We start from the raw sequence: 27,594 nt of genomic DNA, 5'->3' as shown, positions 1-27,594 counted from the left end.
CCAGTTCTCACTTGTGCCAGCGATCACAGAAGACACACAAGATGCGCTCTCTTTGCAGGAGGGAGCCACCTTGGCGCTCTTTTTGGCGCTTTGGAAAGCGGGGCAGGCCGCAGGCAGGAGTGAACATCAACTCACAAGGGATCAAAATGTCATGAGATTTCATGAAGAAAGCATCCCCACGGAGGATGTAAATGCTGCACACTACAATAACCAGAAGGCCGTGAGAGGACAACGCCCATTTGGGCGGGAAATTTTCAATTATAAATGTGCAGTTGAACTTTGCTTTGCTTCTATGAAGACGTGTCACTGACAAAGGGATTTAAGACTCCTAAAACGCGTTTGGCGATTTATTTTGGATGCCTAGTCTGTCTTTGCTGCCTGCTTGCAAAACCGCCATTAAAAGTTTACAGAGCGAAGTTTGTGTTTTGAGGCTCTCACTACGTTTGGGGCTACCTGCTATGTTGGATGTAAAAAGACTGTTGCCCAGCCGTGTAGTGAGGCCCACTGTGCTCAGCAAATCTGCGCCGGTTCTCACTTGTGCTGGCGATCACAGAAGACACACAAGATGCGGCTCTCTTTTCAGGCGGGAGCCGCCTTGGACGCTCTTTTTGGCGCTTGGGAAAGCGGGGCAGGCCGCAGGCAGGAGTGAACATGAACCCACAAGGGATCAAAATGTCATGAAATTTCGTGAAGAAAGCATGCCCACGGAGGATGTAAATGCTGCACACTACAATAACCAGAAGGCCGTGAGAGGACAACGCCCATTTGGGCGGGGAATTTTCAATTATAAATGTGCAGTTGAACTTTGCTTTGCTTCTATGAAGACGTGTCACTGACAAAGGAATTTAAGACTCCTAAAACGCGTTTGGCGATTTATTTTGGATGCCTAGTCTGTCTTTGCTGCCTGCTTGCAAAACCGCCATTAAAAGTTTACAGAGCGAAGTTTGTGTTTTGAGGCTCTCACTACGTTTGGGGCTACCTGCTATGTTGGATGTAAAAAGACTGTTGTCCAGCCGTGTAGTGAGGCCCACTGTGCTCAGCAAATCTGCGCCGGTTCTCACTTGTGCTGGCGATCACAGACGACACACAAGATGCGGCTCTCTTTGCAGGCGGGAGCCGCCTTGGACGCTCTTTTTGGCGCTTGGGAAAGCGGGGCAGGCCGCAGGCAGGAGTGAACATGAACCCTCAAGGGATCAAAATGTCATGAAATTTCGTGAAGAAAGCATACCCACGGAGGATGTAAATGCTGCACACTACAATAACCAGAAGGCCGTGAGAGGGCCATGCCCATTTGGGCGGGGAATTTTGAATTATAAATGTGCAGTTGAACTTTGCTTTGCTTCTATGAAGACGTGCCACTGACGAAGGGATTTAAGACTCCTGAAACGAGTTTGGCGATTTATTTTGGATGCCTATTCTGTCTTTGCTGCCTGCTTGCAAAACCGCCATTAAAAGTTTACAGAGGGCAACAATATAGTATTGATGGACTCCCCCCCCTTCCTTTCTTTTCCTCCTTTCTTCTCCTTTTCACGCTGGACAGGGGTCTCACAGAACTTACAGTGAAAACCAGCCTATGCAGAGAATGCAAGTACTATGTAACCAAGAACGCGCCAATAACCCCCTCCCTGCATCACTGCTGTACTGTATTGAAGGAATTTTCTTAATAAAAACTTTTGAAATAAAAAAAAAGTTTACAGAGCAAACTTTGTGTTTTGAGGCTCTCACTACGTTTGGGGCTACCTGCTATGTTGGATGTAAAACGGCTGTTGCCCAGCCGTGTAGTGAGGTCCACTGCGCTCAGCAGGTCTGCGCCGGTTCTCACTTGTGCTGGCGATCACAGAAGACACACAAGATGCGGCTCTCTTTGCAGGAGGGAGCCGCCTTGGACGCTCTTTTGGCGCTTTGGAAAGCGGGGCAGGCCGCAGGCAGGAGTGAACATCACCCACAAGGAATCAAAATGTCATGAGATTTTGTGAAGAAAGCATGCCCACGGAGGATGTAAATGCTGCACACTACAATAACCAGAGGGCCATGAGAGGGCCACGCCCATTTGGGAGGGGAATTTTCAATTATAAATGTGCAGTTGAACTTTGCTTTGCTTCTATGAAGACGTGCCACTGACGAAGGGATTTAAGACTCCTGAAACAAGTTTGGCGATTTATTTTGGATGCCTATTCTGTCTTTGCTGCCTGCTTGCAAAACCGCCATTACAAGTTTACAGAGCGAAGTTTGTGTTTTGAGGCTCTCACTGCATTTGGGGTTACCTGCTATGTTGGATATATATATATATATATATATTCACTCAAAAAACTATAAGTTTTAGTGGTGTTATAGTTAGCTGGACATTTCACTCATACAAAACCAATGAAATTGCTCCTATATAGTTAGTTGTACTAACTATATTTCGCGCACCCGCAATCCACTGCTGATGATGTCACATATTAGATCATTCATGACATGGTCAGTGACATCACTGATGACATCTCAAATGACATCACTGATGACATCACTGATGACATCATCCAGTGAATGTGGTTTGCTTCGTTATTTAAATATGCATTATATATATAGCAATTTACATTGAAGAATGAGTGGATATATATAAATATATATTTGGATGGAGGATTTAGTAGCAGTGTAATTGACTGTTTACTTTACCAATTTATAATTTCTGACTAAATATAGTGGATAGTGACTAAACTGTGTGAATATCTGTATCACTTTGTCAGTTGTTGTGTAAACTGATTCTACAGTTGGTTACTAGCTATGTGAAAGTCTATATTAGTTATTGATTAGTTAACTGAGTATTTGTATGGGAGTGTGAAAGTGTGTGTGGTTCGGTGGGGGGGTGTGACTGTCCAAAGATGTGTGAATAGTTGATTCAGTAGATATATGAAGTTAAAACTACATGTTCTAACAGTTTGGGTGAGGGAATCTCTTTATGGGTGTGGTGATGAGCAAATATATTTCTCAAAGGTACAGGTCCAACAAACTAGAAAAATAAAAGGCAGTGTATGTGTCAGTTGTTGTATATAAATAAGTATACATAAGACACAATGATTGTGTGAGTGACTGTATGGATAACTGTATACTTGTAATAATGATTTTATAATTCACTAAGTATGACTTACTATCTAAATGAATAGAAGAAGTGGTGTTTGTATAAGTGTTTTGCTAAGTAAATATGTAAGTATGATCCATTGTTTGCATAAGTGAGTAGGATGACTTCATATGTGAATAGGATGCGTGCTGTTGTTTAATGTCGATATAGATGTATAAGTATTTTTGATAGTGTTCTATTGTTCATTGACAGCATGTATGAGTGAATCCATAGGTAAGTGATTAGATGTGTGTATACATCTATGAATCACTGAGTCGATTTTTAGATACTTGTATTGCTGTGACAATGGATTTAAATATGATACTCTGTATTTTACAAACAGTGATGAAAAATTGTAATAGTGTATGAAAAGGTGTATGTGATTGTCACGTGGATGATGTCATCAGTGATGTCATTTGAGATGTCATCAGTGATGTCACTGACCATGTCATGAATGATCTAATATGTGACATCATCAGCAGTGGATTGCGGGTGCGCGAAATATAGATAGTACAACTAACTATATAGGAGCAATTTCATTGGTTTTGTATGAGTAAAATGTCCAGCTAACTTTAACACCACTAAAACTTATAGTTTTTTGAGTGAATTTCAAAGGTTTTTTAAAAACTAATTCCTAACTATATAACTCCTGAAACCTATGGTTTTTTCAGTGAATTTCAAAGGTTTTTTTAAATGCTAATTCCTAACTATATAAGGCCTGAAACCTATGGTTTTTTCAGTGAATTTCAAAGGTTTTTTAAATGCTGATTCCTAACTATATAAGACCTGAAACCTATGGTTTTTTTCAGTGAATTTCAAAGGTTTTTTAAATGCTAATTCCTAACTATATAAGGCCTGAAACCTATGGTTTTTTCAGTGTTTTTTAAACAAAATTGATTGGTTAACTGGCTTATTAAGTGTATCTTAGTGAATACATATATTAGCGAGTAATGTTTAAATATTTAAATATATGCATGAGTGATGTAATATGTGACGTCATCAGCAGTGCATTGCAGACGTGCAAGTTATAGTGAGTCCAACTAACTATAACGTGGGTATTTCAATGGTTTTATGCGAGTAAAATTTCCAGCTAACTATAACTGGTGTGAAACCTATGGTTTTTTCAGTGAATTTCAAAGGTTTTTTAAATGCTAATTCCTAACTATAACTGGTGTGTAACCTATGGTTTTTTCAGTGAATATATATATATATATATAAAATTTCTATGGCAAAATGAAACCCCTCATTTTGTTCCTTTTCAAATTAAATGTATTAAGTGTTACCACTTTATTCCAATCAAGATGACTTCAGGTGTGCCATACTTTTGTCATAAGTAAGACTGTTAGCGTTCTATTTGTTCTTTAGAACACTCTGGGACATTCTGTCATTGGGCTATAGTTGGGCTACATCTGGCTGATATTTGGGCTACATTTGGGCTCTTTTGTCTCTGGTGGCCATCTTGGGAGACTGCATATCAGAATTTGTTTAATGAAATATAAGAGGATTTGAGAAGTCACTCAAAATGTGCCCTAATTTTTCTTTATTCAGCACTAATCATAATTTCTATGGCAAAATGAACCCCCTCATTTTGTTCCTTTGAAAATTAAATGTTTTAAGTGTTAACACTTTATTCCAATCAAGATGACTTCAGGTGTGCCATACGTTTGTCATAGGTAAGACTGTTAGCGCTCTAGTTGTTCTTTAGAACACTCTGGGACATTCTGTCATTGGGCTATAGTTGGGCTACATCTGGCTGATATTTGGGCTACATTTGTTTTTTTTGTCTCTGGTGGCCATCTTTGGGCTACATTGGGCTACATTGGGCTACATTTGGGCTCTAACATATATAGCCCAATGTAGCCCAATATATATTTTTTCAAAGTTAATTTTCGTAAAAACCACTGGAGCACATATCTTGAGACATAGCAAAGGCACATCGGGCTACCAGTCCCTACAATTTTGCCAGGTTTGGTGGAAAATCATTCAGCCGTTCGGGCTAAAAGTGAGTCCAACCGCCCTATGGAAATTAACATGGGGAAAACATGTTTTGGGACCCCCCTTTTATCTTGGCCCCCGCTTGACGAATCCCCCCCAAACTTTCAGAGAAGGAGCGTAGCGCCGCGAGGCAAAGTTAAGGAAACTTTCAGGAAGATTCCTCATCCGGCGCCAACGTTATTCCCAATAGAATGTTGCAATTTCCCTATGGAAAACAATCCTAACTATATATACCTACTGGCTATCGCCAGTAGGTAATATATATATATATATATATATTACCTACTGGCAGTCGCCAGTAGGTAGTTATAGTTAGGATCATTTTCCATAGGAAATCCGCAACATTCTATTGGAAATAACTTTGGCGCCGAATGAGGGATCTGCCTGTAATTTTCCTTAACTTTGCCTCGCTGCGCTCCGCTCCTTCCCTGAAAGTTTCGGGGGGATCCGTCAAGCGGGGGCCGAGATAAAAGGGGGGTCCCAAAACGTGTTTTCCCCCTGTTAATTGCCATAGGGCGGTTGGACTCACTTTTAGCCCGAACGGCTGAATGGATTTCCACCAAACTTGGCAAAATTGTAGGGACTGGTACCCCAATGTGCCTTTGCTATGTCTCAAGATATATGCTCCAGTGGTTTTTATGAAAATTAACGTTGAAAAAATATATATTGGGCTACATTGGGCTATATATATGTTAGAGCCCAAATGTGGCCTAATGTAGCCCAATGTAGCCCAATGTAGCCCAATGTAGCCCAAAGATGGCCACCAGAGACAAAAAAAACAAATGTAGCCCAAATATCAGCCAGATGTAGCCCAACTATAGCCCAATGACAGAATGTCCCAGAGTGTTCTAAAGAACAACTAGAGCGCTAACAGTCTTACTTATGACAAAAGTATGGCACACCTGAAGTCATCTTGATTGGAATAAAGTGTTAACACTTAAAACATTTAATTTGCAAAGGAACAAAATGAGGGGGTTCATTTTGCCATAGAAATTATGATTAGTGCTGAAGAAAGAAAAATTAGGGCACATTTTGAGTGACTTCTCAAATCCTCTTATATTCCATTAAACACATTCTGATATGCAGTCTCCCAAGATGGCCACCAGAGACAAAAGAGCCCAAATGTAGCCCAAATATCAGCCAGATGTAGCCCAACTATAGCCCAATGACAGAATGTCCCAGAGTGTTCTAAAGAACAACTAGAACGCTAACAGTCTTACTTATGACAAAAGTATGGCACACCTGAAGTCATCTTGATTGGAATAAAGTGGTAACACTTAATACATTTAATTTGAAAAGGAACAAAATGAGGGGTTTCATTTTGCCATAGAAATTTTATATATATATATATTCACTGAAAAAACCATAGGTTACACACCAGTTATAGTTAGGAATTAGCATTTAAAAAACCTTTGAAATTCACTGAAAAAAACATAGGTTTCACACCAGTTATAGTTAGCTGGAAATTTTACTCGCATAAAACCATTGAAATTCCCACGTTATAGCTAGTTGGACTCACTATAACTTGCACGTCTGCAATGCACTGCTGATGACGTCACATATTACATCACTCATGCATATATTTAAATATTTAAACATTACTCGCTAATATATGTATTCACTAAGATACACTTAATAAGCCAGTTAACCAATCAATTTTTTTTAAAAAAAACACTGAAAAAACCATAGGTTTCAGGCCTTATATAGTTAGGAATTAGCATTTAAAAAACCTTTGAAATTCACTGAAAAAAACCATAGGTTTCAGGCCTTATATAGTTAGGAATTAGAATTTAAAAAACCTTTGAAATTCACTGAAAAAACCATAGGTTTCAGGCCTTATATAGTTAGGAATCAGCATTTAAAAAACCTTTGAAACTCACTGAAAAAACCATAGGTTTCAGGCCTTATATAGTTAGGAATTAGCATTTAAAAAAACCTTTGAAATTCACTGAAAAAACCATAGGTTTCAGGAGTTATATAGTTAGGAATTAGGTTTTGAAAAACCTTTGAAATTCACTCAAAAAACTATAAGTTTTAGTGGTGTTATAGTTAGCTGGACATTTTACTCATACAAAACCAACGATATTGCTCCTATATAGTTAGTTGTACTAACTATATTTCGCGCACCCGCAATCCACTGCTGATGATGTCACATATTAGATCATTCATGACATGGTCAGTGACATCACTGATGACATCTCAAATGACATCCCTGATGACATCACTGATGACATCATCCACGTGACAATCACATACACCTTTTCATACACTATTACAATTTTTCATCACTGTTTGTAAAATACAGAGTAACATATTTAAATCCATTGTCACAGCAATACAAGTATCTAAAAATCCACTCAGTGATTCATAGATGTATACACACATCTAATCACTTACCTATGGATTCACTCATACATGCTGTCAATGAACAATAGAACACTATCAAAAATACTTATACATCTATATCGACATTAAACAACAGCACGCATCCTATTCACATATGAAGTCATCCTACTCACTTATGCAAACAATGGATCATACTTACATATTTACTTAGCAAAACACTTATACAAACACCACTTCTTCTATTCATTTAGATAGTAAGTCATACTTAGTGAATTATAAAATCATTATTACAAGTATACAGTTATCCATACAGTCACTCACACAATCATTGTGTCTTATGTATACTTATTTATATACAACAACTGACACATACACTGCCTTTTATTTTTCTAGTTTGTTGGACCTGTACCTTTGAGAAATATATTTGCTCATCACCACACCCATAAAGAGATTCCCTCACCCAAACTGTTAGAACATGTAGTTTTAACTTCATATATCTACTGAATCAACTATTCACACATCTTTGGACAGTCACCCCCCCCCCACCGAACCACACACACTTTCACACTCCCATACAAATACTCAGTTAACTAATCAATAACTAATATAGACTTTCACATAGCTAGTAACCAACTGTAGAATCAGTTTACACAACAACTGACAAAGTGATACAGATATTCACACAGTTTAGTCACTATCCACTATATTTAGTGAGACATTATAAATTGGTCAAGTAAACAGTCAATTACACTGCTACTAAATCCTCCATCCAAATATTTATTTATATATATCCACTCATTCTTCAATGTAAATTGCTATATATATAATGCATATTTAAATAACGAAGCAAACCACATTCACTGGATGATGTCATCAGTGATGTCATCAGTGATGTCATTTGAGATGTCATCAGTGATGTCACTGACCATGTCATGAATGATCTAATATGTGATATCATCAGCAGTGGATTGCGGGTGCGCAAAATATAGTTAGTACAACTAACTATATGGGAGCAATTTCATTGGTTTTGTATGAGTAAAATGTCCAGCTAACTATAACACCACTAAAACGTATAGTTTTTTGAGTGAATTTCAAAGGTTTTTTAAAAACTAATTCCTAACTATATAACTCCTGAAACCTATGGTTTTTTCAGTGAATATATATATATATCTATATATATATATATTACCTACTGACGGTCGTCAGTAGGTATATATAGTTAGGACCTAGTTTCCATAGGAAATCCCCAACATTCTATTGGGAATAACTTTGGCGCTGGTTGATGAATCTTCGCAAATTTCTCAAAGAAGATGGCTCGCTCCGCTCCTCTCCTTCCCTGAAAGTTTGGGGGGGATTAGTCAAGTGGGGGCTGAGAAAAAAGGGGGGTCCCAAAAAGTGTTTTCCCCATGGTAATTTCCATAGGACCTTTAGACACGGCTACAGCTTGAACCACTGAAGGGAATTACACCAAACTTGTCAAAATGGTAGTGTCTGGTACGCAGATCACGCTTTTGGTAAAATAGTGTAAATCCCTCCAGTGGTTCCTGAGAAAATTAAAAGAGAAATCAGTTATATATCTGTAAGCGCGCACCGCGCGCGCACCCCGCGATTTTTCGGAAAAAAAATTTGGGGGGGGGATTCGGGGGGCTTCTCTCTTTTATTTCAATGTGTTTATTTTAATTTCGAGGGTGCCCACCCCTCGTTTTACCTCCGATATCACCGCCGCGGCCCGAGCCGCCTCAAGATGGCCGCCGCCTGGTTGTGGGCGGGGCCGGGAAGACGTGGTTTCCGCTTCCCCCTGCCTGGGGGAAGCTTTCAATGTGCCCGTCCGGTCTCCCGTGCCGAGGGGGAGACCGGGTGATGCTGCCGGCTCCGAGGGAGAATTGTGGGCTGGTGCGGGGCTCCCATATGCTGAGGGAGCCCCGGTAAAAGAGGAGACGCCGCCCAATGAGAGCAAGGTGAGAGATAGACACAGAGCTCCGAGTCAACTCGTCTCAGCCGAGAGCGCGTGAGTCCTCCCCCGCTGCCGTCGAAGGTCTTTATCTTCCTGGAGGTTGCAAGAAGAAAGCCTTAGAAATCCGAAACGCTTGCCATCACAAACGCGATCCTATCTCGCTAGTCCAAACAACCGTGTCTCCGTCAGGAACGCACACGTGTCTTTTACTCACCACCCGCCCTCCCGTTGTCCGTGTCTTTTACTCCCCACCCGCCCTCCCGTTGTCCGTGTCTTTTACTCCCCACCCGCCCTCCCGTTGTCCGTGTCTTTTACTCCGCCGTTGTCCGTGTCTTTTACTCCCCACCCACCCTCCCGTTGTCCGTGTCTTTTACTCCCCACCCACCCTCCCGTTGTCCGTGTCTTTTACTCCCTGATCCATATGAAAAGGTGGATAGAGGGCGGGGAATGTATCACATATTTGTTTTCATCTTTTGATTAGGGGAGGCGGTGCCATTGTGGTGTACAGCGCTTTGTTTATGTTTTTGGAGCAGTAAAGTACAAGCTCCTATATTGGAGAGCGCCCTCCCCACGTGACTCTTTACATCGTCATGTCTTCCAGACATTCCAGGGCTTTGGAGAGTTGTGCCAAGTCTGGGAGTGTCTTGTCAGAGTGCCCCGCTGCAGCCCTGCCCTGCTCGGAGCCTGGTGCTTCGCAGCTGTGCTCTCTCTGGACAGATGCCCCATCTCTATCCGTCCAAGCACTGATGTACTCTCACAGCTTCCATCCCCGGTGCATCCATGCCATGGCACCCGATGTCACCTCCCCAAACCATGCACCCAGTAGGCAGTTGACATCATGGTACGTGACATGACCTGCTTCCAACACTCTCCGTCATCTTGTTGACTTCTCATGCCCCTCCCCCACTTCACCCCTATCTTGTTGACCCTTCCATCCTCCTTGTTGACCCCTTCCACCCTCTTCCCGCTGTCCCTCGTTTCATTTGATATTCTCCAAGTGTACTGTGCATGTTTGTTTATTATTTAGTTTATGCTGTACAGCATGATGAAAAGGCATTGGCAAGGACAATAGGTCGCAAAGGCGAGTGCAATTGACTTTGCCAGGCCTTGTAATTTCTAGTCTCCCAAGTAATGTGCTCGCCATTCTTCTGAGTGTATAGAACGATGCGGCCGGGCTTATTTTCGCTAACCTTCTGTCCATGAAAGAGGACATTCCAAGGTTCGATTCGTTACCTATATGGTAATGCAAAAAGGAACCCAAGATTACTTCTGTTTGTCTCCAGCCTTATCACACTTCTCTCTGAAATCTGCCACTCAAAGCAAACTGCTCACCATCAAGCCTGACTCAAGAACCACAGAGGCAGATTCCGCTGTGTGCTGGGCTCATCACTTTAAAACACCTAGCTGCTCCTCTGAGACCTGTCCTCCTCAATTTGGCACAACTAACTACCTGCTCATCTCACACCTTTCCTCCGTCGCCTCTTTCACCCCTCTAAATTAACCCCAGCCAGATTGTCTCACAGTCAAGCATGCTTTATTTAAACGGCCAACACGTTTGCATCATCATACCCTTTCACTGGATCCTAAGGCAAAAAAGGACCCAGCTCAAAGCTATATCCATTGTCCATAACATTCTGTATGGGGAGCAATATTTACAGTTTCATGTGTTACAGTCTCATGTACAATGTAGTGTTTTAAATATGGCCTCTAGATTAATGCTTCGTTTGCTTGATCAATATGTGGCTACATTTTCACTGTCAATGCTCATTACATTAACATGTTCGAGTTATAGGGCATATATACTTTTAATCTAATTGTATGCTCAAGTCATGCAAAAAAAAATATATATATATATATATGTGTACCTCACTATCTCACAACTTCTCTCTCTCAAAACATCACTACCTCACTCTCTCACTACCTCATACTCTAGCTCACAACTTCACTCTCTCTCTCTCTCTCTCTCTCTCTAACTCACTACCTCAATCACTCTCTATCTCACTACCTCACACTTTCTATCTCACTAACTCACTTTCACTCTCTTTCACTACCTCTCTCTCTCTATCTCACTACATCACATCACTCTATGCTTATATCTCACTACCTCACAACATCCCTCTCCCTCACTACCTCACTCTTTCACTACCTCACTCTCTATCTCACTACCTCACTTTCTATCTACCTCACTTTCTCTCACTACCTCACTCTGTCTCTATTTCAATACCTCACTCTCTCTCTGCTAATGCAATAGGTATCACATATGCAAAAAAAAGCTAATGCCAATAGAAATGACAATGCCATTTATTTAGGGATACAAAAAAGATAAAAAAATAATGAGCAATACCAATAGCTCTACCTATAATATTGCCGAGACCATTGCATTGTAAATGCTTGTTTTAAGTTACTTTAAAGTTTTAATTTCTGTAGCATATGATAGAAGTAAAACAATTGCACAGTTGCCAAGGCATCATTTATTTGACAACACTTTGATTTGCAGGAGAAAAGAATCAGTCTGTGACTGCAATTTCACATTTTGAAGCATAATCCTTTATTATAAATAATGTAGCCGAACCAATTTTCGCAAGCAGTACTAAATTACTTCTAGTTATACATCGACCCATTCACGCACATATGTATACACGTGCAAGGTTGTTCTTTCTGTAAATTAGATTTTCATGATGTTCCTTATACACATTTACCAAATTACTGTTCCCGCTGCTTTCGGCCCCACAGTACCGTAGAGTGACAGATGATCATAATGTGTGCCAATATTGATTGTGCACGAGAGCCCATCCTTGCAAATGGCCGCGGAATACTAAAACCTTTAAAATGTGGCACAATCAGAGAGCATCTTGCTCCGGTCCAAAAATCGGATCCCTAGGGCTGCTCAGGTGGTCCCACAAGGATATTAACATATTTAAACGTTATCCGCTAATAGAATTACCATTTTCAAAACCTTGCAAATTCACTGAAAAAAACATAGGTTTCAGGCCTTATATAGTTAGGAATTAGCATTTAAAAAACCTTTGAAATTCACTGAAAAAACCATAGGTTTTAGGCCTTATATAGTTAGGAATTAGCTTTTAAAAAACCTTTGAAATTCACTGAAAAAACCATAGGTTTTAGGCCTTATATAGTTAGGAATTAACATATAAAAAACCATTGAAATTCCTCCTATATAGTTAGTTGGACTAACTATATATGGCGCACCCACAATCCACTGCTGATGATGTCACATATTACATCATTCATGACATGGTCAGTGACATCACTGATGACATCACTGATGACATCTCAAATGACATCACTGATGACATCACTGATGACATCTCATTTGACATCACTGATGACATCACTGATGAGCTCATCCAGTGACTGTGTTTCTGTAAAATTTAAATATGTTTTACATATTGAAGAATGAGTGGATGTATAAGTGTCTGGATGAAGGATTTAGTAGGTGCGTGACTGACTGTATGAGTGAGTGATTAAATGTGTCTTACTGAATGCATAGGTTAGTGACTAAACTGTGAATGTGTGCATCAGTTTGTCTGTTGTTGTGTAAGCTGCTGCATGCGTTGATCAGTAGCTATATGAGTGGCTATATGGGTTATTGATTGGTTGCCCAAATATTTGTATGGGAGACTGAGTGTGTGTGTGGCTGGCTGGGAGGTGTGTGACTCTGTGCAGATCAATGTGTAATTGTATCAGTGATTGTATAAGAGAGTAAGTATGTGTTAGTATATGTTTGAATAAGTAAGGTGTTGTGTGTATAACTATATAGATGAGGAAATGGAAGTGTGATTGATTCTATGCATGACTGACTAGGTGTGTGAGTAACTCCATGGATGAGTGGCAGTGTGTGAGTGTCTGCATAGGTGTATGAGTGCATATGATAGTGTTGCATTGATGAGTGACTGTATGTATGAGTGATTGTATGGGTGAATGAGTGGATGTGTGAGTAGACCTAGGAATCAGTGAGTGCCTATGTAGTAACTGGTATTGGTGTGTCAATAGTTTCAAGAATGGTAGTCTGTATTTAACACTGGGTGTATCAAAGGTTATATTAGAGTGTGAGGAGGTGCATCGTATTATCACATGAATGATGTAATCAGTGATGTCATCAGTGATGTCAAATGAGATGTCATCAGTGATGTCATCAGTGATGTCATTTGAGATGTCATCAGTGATGTCATCAGTGATGTCACTGACCATGTCATGAATGATGTAATATGTGACATCATCAGCAGTGGATTGCCGGTGCGCCATATATAGTTAGTCCAACTAACTATATAGGAGGAATTTCAATGGTTTTTTATATGTTAATTCCTAACTATATAAGGCCTAAAACCTATGGTTTTTTCAGTGAATATATATATATATATATATATATATATATATATATATATATATTCACTGAAAAAACCATAGGTTTCACACCAGTTATAGTTAGGAATTAGCATTTAAAAAACCTATTAAATTCACTGCAAAAACCATAGGTTTCACACCAGTTATAGTTAGGTGGAAATTTTACTCGCATAACACCATTGAAATTCCCACGTTATAGTTAGTTGGACTCACTATAACTTGCGCGTGCAATGCACTGCTGATGACGTCACATATTATATCACTCATGACATGGTCAGTGACATCACTCATGACATCACTGGAATCCCAAAGGAATGCATGCCTCCAGTCCTGCAACCATCCCACTGGCTCCATAAACCTAGAAGGGCAATGTTAATAGCACTCTGCATTGTCTACATAGCCTCTAACGAAAAGGACCCCTATTCTCAATCAATTTCTTTTTCAAAACATTTTTATTGGATTTTTCGAAGGTACAGTAGCAATGCAGATTACAGCCATATGCATCAGAGTGCCATTACATAGAAAATGCTGCGGTAGACCAAAGGCATCACATGTTGTTCAAGTCTATACATTAAACAACAGCCAGTGATAAGATGCAAGTCTAGGAGCTTTAAAGTTCGCCTTGTGATTAGTGATGCATTGTGTTATCTCACCCAAGAGTGAACCTAAACTGGTAACTAGGAATGAACATCGGACTGGGAGGTACGGAGGGGGGAGGGTGTGGTTCTATTGTTGTGATGATACTAGGAAGCGCTAGTCAAGGCAGAGGAAACCGCACACTGGGATCTCGGGATGTTAGACAGTAGTGTGAATAATAGAGGCCTGGAGGGGGTGGTGGGGTGGGGGGGGTAGTCAAATCTTTGAGTGGTATTTCCCCAGATTTTTTTGCCTTCACTATTCTATTTTTTGGAACCTACTTTTTTAAGTAAGTAAGTAAATTTTTGTATTTGTACATGATTAATTAAAATCTTTACAAAACAATAAAACTTTGCTAAAAATTGTTAAAAGTACATTGTGCGCGGTTTCCTCAGTTTTACAAGTTTGATTAATATCAGTTCATAATTGCCCATAAAATGTTTTGACGGTCATCAAGCGCTCTTGTGTCTTTTTTCTGCTAAATCAAAAAACTTTACGACCCAACAGTTTAATTTTGTTTTGCTGGGGTTAAAGCACAGTTTAACAGCCTCCCTGCATGTCCGGACACCATGTAATTTGAAGGAGGGTCATAATAAATTGTACCTCAAGTCCTTTAGTTTAGGACAAATACAAATCACATGGACGATGTCTTCCTTGTCAGCTTTACACAGGCGGCCCTGCTGTGAGCAGTTTTTTCTTACCCAGGGTGGTAAATGCAGGATTATCGGAATTACGCCGAGGCCTAATTTTAAAAACTTTTCTTTCGTTTTTATATTCATTCCAATGTTAATGAGATATGCTTGTGGCTGCATTTTTCGATAGTCACTGAGCGTGATCCAACCATGCTCTCTTTTTGTTAATGCCTCCTTGTCCTCAATAGAAGAGATGATTTGTGCTGATTTTTTCGTGACTTTTTTGAAAGACAAGAGGTCTGTTGGGGTGCCCCAAAGGTCGGACAGACCCAGGACTTGAAGTGAATCAAATAGATAATCTCTAGCTTAGGATTTACGATGTCAGAGCAGCTCTTCTACTTTTTTGGCCAAAGGTGCATTTTACCACTGCTAAACAATGGTAAAGTGCTTGTGCTCTCCGGGTTAAGCATGATCACTTTGGCATACACCTAATAGGCACATTAAATGTAATCATAAATCCTTAATATAGGTACTTCAAGTACCTAGGGCCTGTAAGTTTTAGTGGGCTGCTCTAATGAAGCACTGAAAAACATGTCTCAGGCCTACCTACCATTTAAGCCTGTCGTGCAATTTTTAAACTGCTAGTTTAACCTTGCAAAATAAACCTTTTGCCAGGCTAAACTTTCTTTTTCAATACTTATACATCATTCCTGGGTATGCCCAAAATGCCCATAGGGCTTGTATTTATCACAAACCTCCTAATTGAAATGTGTGCAGTAGGATAAGTTATCACAGATATAGCAATTAACCGGGACGCTTGCATTGAGGGCCTTTTGTGTTTCCTGATGCATGGAAAAGACCTTTACCTGGTCTAACACATGGAGAGGTTCACACAGTCTAAGCAAAATTATCACCTCTTTCAATGTCTGAATACAAAAATCAACAGATGAAAGGTATGACACTTCGTTAATGACTATTTTACCCAAAATCTGCAAATCAGGGTTGCTGTAATTCATATTTACACACTGAAGCACAGCTGCCGAAGAATTACATTTTTTCCAAAGGTTATATGTTTACTACTTTGTCAGAGAATCGCATTTACAGGAAGCCACAGCATATACTATTGATAGCCAACACAGATTATATTTTAGCTATTTGTCCCTGCCGACTTCTATCACAATTTAGAAGTTGAATTTCGGAAGGTTTGCCCTGCCAGCATTGATTGAATCATTAGCTACCATTACAGCTAGTAGAATACGCTAAAGGTCTTTTGTGAAACACAAAATACAGTCAATCCACCGATAAATCATTTTAAACAGCGGCTTATTTCAACCCCATGAATTTAATGTATGAATTAGATCTGCCTCTGCAAAGCTAATGACGCATGCTGAGCTGAGCATTATTTATTTAACTACCAATTCAGCATATTCAGTAGGTGTTTGTTATTGTTTATGGCTGATAATTTGGACTTCTGTCCCAGGGGATAATAGGGCGCAGCTGTTGGACGATTTGTTGCTTAATGAACAATTGAACAAATTGAATTAACCCAGATTTGGCTGCCAGGTAAGGTTTGCTGCAAAATGTCAATCGTTTTCCATTATTGTCCTATGTTTTTCATAGAAGATCAGTGCACGTCAAGGGCCCTCATCTAGGTCTCAGCGCAAAATCCAGGCATAACACCTCTAATGCGCTTTAAAGCTTGCATTGTATTATCCCTTGATTTCGAGTTTCAGTGAAATAAATGAGGAATAACCTTCCGTAACAATTTTTATATAAGCTTCGCCAATTAATTTCCAATTTGCTGGTATGACTTTGAGTTTCCGTGATGTGAAGCAGTACTTAAAATTTAAAATATTCTTACATTACAGAAATGTGGGGAAATGAGATTATTGCATATTTTACCTCAGTCAGAATCCTAAATGAAGGCCTGAATATGTATTAGAAGATTTAATTGCGCAACAAGATTGCGTTTCGGAAGACTGAAACCAAAGGTTACTGTATTTTGGGCCTGATGTACGATTATTAAAATTGATGATACAGGTCAATTTGCAACCCACGATGAGTTATTAATTCAAAAATAAAAGTTTCATACATTCGGAATAGCAATTTCCTAATTGTGAATCTGAGAAAATTGTAAATTGAAAATCGCTATTCCCAATCTTAGTACATCCGACCCTTAATTCTGTCACAGCGGTGCCTTTTTTCTATAAAAGGAATGCAAGAAAATCATCTAAAAAACAGCTTCAGCCAGAGGTGCCAGAAGTCCACCATCATCAACTGTGGGAGTAGGTGAGAGACAGTGGCATAAACAAACTTTAGGGGGACCCCTGTAAAGTAAAAGGAGGGGACCTCCTCCGGGCTCACTTAGGAGCTCTCAGGCCAGGGTACAGTGCTGAAGGGGCCCCATGGAGTTCGGGTGGCCCCAGTACTGCAGGGGCTGCTGGGCCTTTTTTACGTCACTTGTCAGATGACGCCCCACATTCTGAAGACCTACCAGAGAGATGGAGCAAAAAAGTCTATCGTAAGAATTTTTTTTTTAAACCTTTTTAATTCAGTTTCGTATGAATGAGCAAACAACTATGCAGCCAGAATAGGAATGTACACATTGTACACGCTCGTCCATTACAACAGCATTACAAAGTACAGGAGACACATCTCTGAGAGTAGCATCATGACACAGCAAATAAATGCATGTAGTGACAATCATAGTAGAAAAGACAATACCTATATGAATCCAAGTCAGTACCATCAGCACTCAAGTGCGATCCGTAGGGCTCACAAAGTGTTCACACACGGCCACTCATGTGTCCAAGTCATCCTGAAGATTCTCATCTTTTCTACTCTGCTTCATGTGCATCTCCTCTTCCAACGACCACTCTGCCTCATACATATCTCTAGGTCCACCAAGGGAACCCCCGACCCATCCAGCAGATAGCTAACCGCCAGTAATTTTCTGTCCCTGGGGCCTAGCAATGTTCCCCAGCAAACAAAACTTTAGTGTAAGGATACACCACAACGCCGTGGTTAGCACAAGTCCATTTACCACTATAATCCAAGAAGCCCTCAACGGCGAGCAACCCCAGCGCAGATGTAGAAGTCCACCTCCACATAGCCACAACAAGGACAATCATTAGCGCAATCCAGAGATATATGGCTCAGAAAAGTACAGTAAAGAAATTTAAAATGATTCAACTTAGAATGAGCATTGCTAGAGACTGACTTTGTCAGGGCACACACCCATGTCCAGCCCTCATCTGAAAGGAGGTCTCTAAGATCAATGTCCAATGCCATCCAAGCCCGCAAAGACTGGTGAGCAACATCTACCACCATGGCTTTACTCAACAATGACACTAAATGCCGGCTTAACCCACAAGACATAATGGCCCACAGCATACTGGACACAGTGAGAGCTGCAGAAAACTCTGTCCTGTCTGCCGGAGAAACTCCGCCAAGCCAGCGTAATGGAGAAAGTGATCAGCCCCCACCCCTAATTCAATCTGCTTATTTGCAAAGGCGATAAAGTGCTTGTTAGGTTATAAATCCCCCAGAAAATAGCAACCCAAACTCACCATGTGCTGGATCGGAGCAAAGATCCATAATGCCATTTCAGGGTGAAACGGTGCACTGCGAAGTCCTACCACCAACAGCTGCTACCACACCGAATACATTTGTTCCATTGAAATACTGAACCCTTCCAACAACAAGGCCCAAAAGAGCAGCTTCCACTATCGTTCTAGCCACCAGTTGCTTTTCCCTATTACTGCCATTGGCCATCCACCGAGCTGCATGCTGCATAAGAGCCGCAAAATAATAATACTCCAGGCGCAATACCTCTAAGCCCTCCTGCTGTGCTTACCCACCCAGAGAAGTGAAGTGAGCACTGAATTCAACTGCCTAAATACTCTGGAGGGCAGGGGACATAGGGCATTCTGAATTGCATATCGACATGTGGGAGAAGCACAATCTTAGAGACAGCTATTCTGCTCATGAGCGACAGGGGTAAAGTATTAAAAAATTCCCTAGACCCCACAGAATAACATGAAATGCTGTGTGCTTTGCTTTAATAGGGTGTCACAGGGGCAAGGTAGTGTGTCTAGTGGTAGTTTTTTAATTTCAGGGATGGCAACTAAATGGTGTACTGTGTGTGCCTGCGTGAGGATCTTAAAGGTGATTCTAGTCTTGATGGGGAGTGTCAGAACCTCTCAAGGTGCACAAACAGTGATGGGGACTTGGTTACCTGGAAACTGTGGCAAGAAAGGAAACAAACAGTCAAGAGGCAGCACGTGGGCAGAACTGTTACGTTCCCGGAATAGTAAGATGGCCGCCGATCTTGGAAAGAGGTCGTGGTCTAGTTGTTGCCCCTCTTCGAAAAGGCTCAGGTGTTTTGAAGTGACTAGAGGCGCGAGCAAAGGAAACACTGCGCACTTCACCGAGGATCTTGAGCAGTGCGCACCTGAGAGTCAGAGTTCCGTTGTGAGGAGTTTCAAATAAATCTAGTTTGAGCGTCAGTTCGCCCGGTTATTTCGTCCGCACCTCCGTCGGAAGTAGGACGTTATTTAAAGGAAGTTTCTCGCAGTCCTAAGAAGAGAGACAATAAGAGTTTAGCAGAGGCATTCGAGGTCGTACCGTTTCTGAAGAAAAAAAGCACAAATAGAATGACGACACAAGTTATTCCTTCCTTGTCGCCTGTTATTCCGTTGGCGCCCCCAGAGCGATTTGGTGGTGACCCACAAAAGGCACAACTCTTTATCACTCAGTGCTCCCTACATTTTACGTGTCGTCCTTCCATTTTCCCGGATGCGCAGTCAAAAGTAGCCTTTGTTTTGTCATACTTAAACGGTGATGCAGCATCATGGTCTATGCCTTTGGTCACTAGAAATGACCCTATATTGCAAAATTATGAAGAATTCAAGCAAGGGTTCCTGAGAATATTTGACCGAAGGAGAATCTCGCAGGCAGTGGATAACGAGTTGCTGGATCTATCACAGGGAAACCGTGACCTGGTGGCATATCTAGCTCAGTTCAACAAGTTAGTGGTGGAGACGGATTGGCCGGAGAGTAAGAGGGCGGCGTTTTTTTATCGTGGCTTAAAGGAAGAACTTAAGGATGTACTTGCTCAAATACCAAATCGGCCTACGGAAATTTCAGCATTGGTGGATCTGGTGTTGGAAATTGACTTTCGCCAGGGAGAAATAAAAGGCGAGAGAAGGAAGGAAATTAAACCAATCGTCCCAAGATTTGATAGAGTTCGATCTGAAGGCAGTAGAAGCTCAGAAGGCCAACTAAACCCGGAACCCTTGCAAATAGGGACAATTAGAGGTCCCCTAACGAAAGAAGAAAAAGAAAAAAGGAGAACAGGCAATTTATGCATGTATTGTGGTTCGAGTGAACATTTTGTTAGAGGCTGTCCAAAGACACCAAAGATTCCCTTGAAACCGAAGGAAAACTCGCAGCCCCACCTGTAGAAGGAGTTGAACGGGTGGATGCAGATCAAAAATCAACTCCGACCGAGCATCAAGTAGCAAATACTCTACAGTCGTCAGCCCTGCATTTGATTTTGTCTATGGTGGTAACATTTCGAGACATAACCCTGACAGAAATTTCAGTAATGATCGATTCAGGAGCGATGGGGAATTTTTGTGATCTACGATTCGCAGCTGAGGTGGGTTTGCAAGCCATTAAGAAATCCAAAAAGGAATCAGTTAGGGCGGTGGATGGAACAAATCTATCTTCAGGACCCATCGTGAGTCACACAGAACCATTACAACTAATTTCTAACGATGGGCATGAAGAAGCACTCCAATTAAACTTAATTGATGCTCCCCAGTTCCAATTAATTTTGGGTCTACCATGGCTTACCGAGCATAACCCGACCATAGATTGGAGCTCTAGAACTATTCAAATGAATTCAGACTACTGTAAACAGAATTGTTTTGGACCCAAGGAAAAGAACTCAGTATGTAATCCGGCTCACTCTTTATGCAGGACTGGAATGTCAGTGTGTGTAATCAATTCACAGGAGATCCCCGAAGAGTATCAAGATTTTGAAGATGTTTTTAACGAAACTGAGGCAGAACAACCCCCGCCACATCGAGTTTATGACTGTAAAATAGACCTAGAACCCAGTGTAAATTTACCCTGCAGCAGAGAATATGCCTTGACCGAGAAAGAACACCAGCACCTAAGGGAATATCTAGACAAGTATTTGGCCAACGGCTTCATTCGGCCCTCGCAATCCCCAGTATCTTCGCCTCTATTTTTCGTGCCGAAGAAGGAGGGCGAATTGAGGCCCTGCATCGATTATCGTGCAATCAACAGGATCACCAAGAAAAATCGCTACCCGTTACCTCTTATTTCAGTCTTGTTGGATCAGGTGAAAGGGGCTCAGATCTACACGAAACTAGATCTGAGGGGAGCCTACCACCTAGTTCAGATGCGAGAAGGCGACGAGTGGAAGACAGCCTTTAGGACCAAGTTTGGACTATTCGAGTACCAAGTAATGCCTTACGGTCTCTGCAATGCCCCAGCTGCATTCCAACATTTCATTAACGACATCCTCAGAGAGTACATTGACCAATGTGCAATTGTGTACATAGACGATATTTTGATCTACTCATCTGACACAAGTAAGCATCAAGAACAAGTAAGAGGAGTCTTGCAAAGATTAAGAGAGAATACATTGTTTGTGAAGTTGGACAAGTGTGCATTCGGTGTCTCTCAGGTGGAGTTTTTGGGATTTGTGCTTTCACCAAATGGAATCAACATGGACGAGTGAAAAATCAAGGCTGTAGTTGAATGGAAATCTCCTACCAGTGTCAAAGAGGTTCAAAGTTTCATCGGCTTTGCAAACTTCTATAGAAGATTTATAAATGAATTCTCACGAAAGATTCTTCCTCTTACCCGGTTGCTTAAAAAGGGGACTCGTTTTGAATGGTCCAAGGAATCTGAAGAAGCCTTTGAGTCGCTAAAAAGAGATTTTACCACAGCACCAATCCTTCTGCATGCCGACCCTGCGGAACCATATTATGTAGAGACTGATGCTTCAGATCAAGCAGTGGGGGGAGTCTTGTCCCAACGACATAAGTTAACTGGTCAGTTTCATCCAGTGGCCTATAGGTCGAGGAAACTCACACCAGCGGAAGTGAATTACACAATAACTGAAAAAGAACTGTTGGCTATAAAGGATGCCTTTAAGGAGTGGTGACATCATCTCATGGGAGCTCGACATCAAGTGACTGTTTTCACCGACCACAGAAATTTAAAGTTTTTGAAATCCGCTAGAACCTTAACGCCGAGACAACTTCGATGGTCCCTTTATTTCGCCGATTACGACTTTGTAATCATCTATCGACCAGGAGCGCAAAATGGGAAGGCTGACGCTTTGTCCAGAATTGGAACCGAAGGGCAGAAGAATCAAGTGGATGATCAAACTATCATTCCAAGTGCTAAGATTATTGGTGCCACAACCCAGATTGACTTAAAGGAACACATAATTGAAAGTATGAGTCCAGAAAAAATGCAAGAATGGGTTCAAGAAAATACTGACAGAGAAATCCGGCATCAATTACCTTACCACAAAGGGGCCTTGTATTTACCAACCCCAGAACTGCAGGTTCAAGCCATGTCTGAGTGTCATAATCATATGTTAGCTGGACACAAAGGAGAAGCTAAAACTGAAGAACTGGTCAAAAGACAATATTGGTGGCCCTATATGGCGAGAGATGTTGAGAAGTATGTCAAGACTTGTGAAATCTGCGCTCAGGGAAAATCGGAACGGCAATCCCCCAAGGGGTTGTTACAGCCCTTACCCACACCACCTTACCCATGGCACACAGTCACACTAGACCTCATAGTAGATTTGCCTCGTAGCCAGGGCTTCAATGTGATCTTAGTAGTGGTGGATGCATTTTCCAAACTGGTACGCTTCCTAGCGTAAAAGGGGGTTCCCACTGCGAAGCAATTGGCTGATCACTTTAGTACACAAATAGTGAAGTTACACGTAATCCCTAAGACAGTGGTTTCGGACAGAGGTTCGCAATTTGTGTCTCACTTCTGGAAGGCCTTCATGGGAGGTTTGGGAATAGAAGTCAAATGTCCAACTAGCTATCATCCAGAGACAGACAGGCAGACAGAAAGAGTTAACCAGGAATTAGAGCAGTATTTGAGATTGTTCCTTCTAAAACAGGATGGTGAGTGGTCTGATTATCTGTGGGCAGCAGAATTTGCATATAATAATGCGAAAAATGTCTCCATGGGCTATTCGCCATTCTATTTAAACTATGGTCGAGATCCAAGCTCAACTTTGAATCCGGTGGACAGTACTGTCCCGGCTGTCAAAGATGTAGTAACTCACTTGAAAAAGGATCACCAAGTAGCTATTAAGAATTTGGAATTAGCTAAAAGGAAATACAAGACTTATGCTGATAAAAAGAGACAAGAGGGTCCTCAGTTGGAGACCGGGGATAAAGTCTGGCTAAGTACAAAGAATCTCAGACTAAAGGGTAATAGGAAATTCCAGCCTAGGTTTATTGGACCGTACTTAATCGAGGAAAAAAGATCTCCAGTTACTTATCGATTAAAATTACCCTCGACACTAAAAATACACCCAGTCTTTCATGTTTCATTATTAAAGAAAGCATCACCAGACTTTCGTCCGCACCTCCGTCGGAAGTAGGACGTTATTTAAAGGAAGTTTCTCGCAGTCCTAAGAAGAGAGACGATTAGAGTTCAGCAGAGGCATTCAAGGTCGTACCGTTTCTGAAGAAAAAAAGAAGAGATAGAGAGAGGAGCTTATCACGGAGGAGAAGTCGGAACTCGAGCAGTACCAGAGAAAGCTGACACAGAGCTAAGTGATATTAAAGCTAAAGAGTTTAAAGTTGTCTATTAAAAGAATAGACTAATACTTACCGCATTAAACAATTTCAAGTTCTATTGATACCCTAAAAGGAAAAGGAGAAGACTATTATTGTAAACACAGAGAGAAGACACAATAACAAGACAGTAGTATATTAAGAGACACGAGGAAGCAAAGGATATTTACAGGATAGTGAATTCAGTAGGAGAAGTTCAATATCTAACTGAGTCACGCACAAAGACTGAGAAGAATCATAGATTTTCAGTAATAGAAGACAAGCTAGTTCTGGAGCATAAGGGGTAGGTTAAGTAGAACAGAGACAAGGATAGAGATAGAATAGGTGAGGATTTGAGTTAAAGGTAATGTGTTTTCTGTTATAGGTTCTCGAGGGAAAAAAGGAAGACTGCAAGTCAGACAGAAGTTTCTAGAAAAGACCAAGAGAACACCATCAGGACCAGTCTCTTCTTGTTTATTATTTTATCCATTTTTCCCCTTCCCCCTGGAGGGTACTCTAGGTTCCCGGTGAGATAACAGTATTCGGGTTCCTGGCTTGTCTTTCAGGGGGAGTTGGAAATCGAGCATCTCTGTTCCTGTGCAAGTTCTGAGGTGAGCCGTGACAGGGAGCCAGTGGAGTGTGTGCAGGTGCTGGGAGATATGGCTGTGTCTTGGCAGGTTGACGACCAGTGTTGCAGCAGCGTTAGGATGCGTTGCCATTGTCGAGTCTGCTGGTGACGTGGGCGTGAGTGATGGTCTTTCTATGCTCGAGGAGGATCCATTTCAAGGCTTACGTATTAGACTGAGGGTGTGCAAAAGGATGCGACAGAGTTGATCTGGCGATCCATTTTGAACTGGGAGTCCAGGATGATTCCAAGGTTTTGTGTGTGGTCCGTGGGGGTTGGAGGGCTTCTGATGGAAGGGGGCCAACACGTGTCATTTCAGGCATCGGGTGTGGGCCCATGATGAGTACTTCTGTTTTGTCTGTGTTGAGTTTTGGGCAGCTGCTTTTCAGCCATTTGGTGACAGCTTCCATGCCTTCTTGAAAGTTGTGTTTTGCTGCATTGGGTTCATTGGATAGGGAGAGCATGAGTTGGGTGTCTGCGTATGAAACAATGTTGAGTCCGTGGGTTCTGAAGATGGGGGCGAGCGGAGCCATGTAGACGTTGAAGAGCATGGGTCTGAGGGAGGACCCCTGGGGTACTCCTCAGGTAGTTGGTGTAGGGTCCAAGAGGGAAGGAGGGAGTCTGACCCGCTGCATTCTGCCACAGAGGAAAGAGTGGATCTAGTCAAAGGCTTTGTCCCAGAACCCTGCATCGTGGAGCCTGTGTGTTAGGGTGCGGTGGGAGACTGTGTCGAAGGCCTCTGAGAGGTCGAGGAGGATGAGGGCTACTGTTTCTCCTCTGTCTAGTAGGGAGCAAATGTCGTCTGTTGCAGCGAGGAGGGCGATTTCTGTGCTGTGTTTTTTTATGAAGCCTGATTGGGAGGAGTCGAGGATGTTGTGCTCGTCGGTGAAGGTGGTGAGCTGGCTGTTGATGGCTTTCTCAATGACTTTAGATGGGAATGGGAGCAGGGAGATGGGTCTTTAGTTTTTTAGGTCGGTGGGGTCCGCCAAGGCCTTCTTCAGGAGGAGGTTGATCTCAGCAAGTTTCCAGTCGTCGGGGAAGGAGGCGTTCGCCAGGGAGCGGTTGATGGTGTGGCAAAGCATGGGTGCGATGGTGTTAGACACCTGAACTAGTAGAATGCTTGTTACAGAAGTCTCCCCCAGCTCACCTGAGATCATGGGATCCCCCTCAGAGGATGGCCTCCTGGTACAGACTAGGCCCCCCACCTGGTGTTCACTAAGCCTGGACGGTGAACTCGTGGAGTTTGCAGAGTTTTCACGCAGAGATCGCGTGGAGTTTAAAAAAACTCAGCGCAGAGCAGAGTTTTTGTCCTTGCTCGCGCTCATCAACATCAAGTTAGCGAGCGAGGAAAATCAACCTCCCCGCAAGATTTCTCAACCCCGGTGGTCGGATTTCTCAATGCAAGTGGCCGCGTATGCTCGCCACCACTCTCATTGACAAACCATCTGTTCGCGTTGAGAAAGCTGCAGTTCGAGTAGAAAATCTATACGAGTGGCAGAAAGGAAGCAGTGCCCACTTGTGCTGTGCATGGTGCCCTTCGCGATAATTTCACACCATATACTACACTTTTCTAACGCACTCCGCCGCTTGAGGAGCTTTGCGTAGCGCAGCTGTGTTTTTTTTACACTTCGTGGAGTTCGCAACCCTGGGGTCAGCGAACTCGCACTCTATCTGGTGTTGGCATAGCTCTGGAAAACAGTGACTTAAAATACGCTATTCAACAATTGAATCCCACAGCCCCACACAGGTGTTAACCTAGCTACTCTTCGCCTCACCATCTAGTGCCTTAGACAAGTACCCCACATCACCCTCCTGAGATTGGCAAAATAATGTCTGACTGTTCATGTCACTCAACTCACACTCTTCTTGGAAGTCTCCATACCGACATATCAAGGCTTCTACCATAGGGGAACCCCTCTCCCTGCTCCTCTTATCTAGAGTTAGTAGAGTGTCCCTCCTACCACTAGGAATACGATCCCCTGTGACAGTTCCCAAATCCACCTCAGAGAAACTGAGCACCACTGGAGCTACCTCATAAACCTAAACGCCCTGGTGTATGTCAACCCCTCCTTTAAGTCAGGCACCGCATCTCTTGGTGTCTGCACTTCTCCCTCAGCACTAAAAAACACCATTTTGCTGCCACCATCTGAGCTGGACTCCACCTTCAACCCAGTAAAGTTCAGTTCTTGAACTAAACACTTTTTGGTTTCTTGTATCTCAGCCCCCTTGAGTTCCCAGTCAAATTCTCTCAGCCTCCGCTTAACAGCTAGAACTGACTAATTTTTCTTTGTTTTTCCCTCCCTTTCAGAGAATTCCACTCCTCAGAATCCCAGAGTATGACCTCAAAGAATACAGGCGTGCCTCAAGATCCCTCCTTGTGGATCTTTTCTCCACAGGCAGCCCCCCCGCCTTTCAAAATACTTTTATCTCCTTCATTGTGTAGATGTAGAGCTGGCAAAAGTTGATTTCCATTTTGTCAAGACTTCACAAGTGTAACAGCTAATCAGAGTCTCAGTATCAAAAATAATGTATGGTCATATATGATGTGCTTTGATGAAGCGAACTCATGTACTGTATCGAATACAAAATCCCACTAAAGTTTGTGTTAATAAAGAAAAAAGAAACACTGGAACTTAAAGATTTTTTTTTAAATGTATGCAAAAATTTGAACAATGTTGTAAAAATGTCCACAAAAATCTAAAAATGTATTACCAAATATAAATAATTATGTGAATTATAATGTGGATAGTGCTATAAAAACATTAAATATAATATAGTACATTTTATAATATACTAAAAAAGTGTATAAAACCTGTAAAAAATTGAAACATGCATGTCTAACAAATGTATATGTGAGTATGTTAATAATGGTGAAAAAATACACTATGTATTATTTGTGAAAGATGCGTAATAAAGGTATCAAAATAATAAAGAAAAGAAGATTTGAAAAACTATATTTAAATGTAAATGAAATATTTGCTCTCTCCTTTTCTTACAAATCCAGCCTTCTCTGTCACCATCTAGTCTCCACAATGCCAATCTATTTGTTTTGCACCTTTCCTATAGTTATAACCTTATTTACCCGCTCTCTT

At 41.6% G+C, this 27,594-nt stretch overlaps 1 long non-coding RNA gene across 2 annotated transcripts in view; it reads left to right on the top strand.

Moving 5' to 3' along the window:
- Nucleotides 1-9,255: 9,255 nt before the first annotated feature.
- Nucleotides 9,256-27,594, top strand: part of LOC144782760 (uncharacterized) — a 137,245-nt gene continuing 118,906 nt past the window's right edge. The window contains exons 1-2 of one of the 2 annotated variants that reach the window (XR_013601243.1): nt 9,256-9,399; nt 26,811-27,134. This is a non-coding gene — a long non-coding RNA (uncharacterized LOC144782760). Of the gene's footprint in view, nt 9,400-26,810; nt 27,135-27,594 lie in introns of those variants that run through there. The other variant, XR_013601244.1, reaches the window with a different exon arrangement.

Source organism: Lissotriton helveticus, chromosome 9 (genome assembly GCF_964261635.1).
Source record: "Lissotriton helveticus chromosome 9, aLisHel1.1, whole genome shotgun sequence".
Taxonomy (NCBI): Eukaryota; Metazoa; Chordata; class Amphibia; order Caudata; family Salamandridae; genus Lissotriton; species Lissotriton helveticus.
The sequence above is the reverse complement of the archived record's forward strand: the minus strand, read 5'-3'. Positions and strand labels throughout refer to the sequence as shown.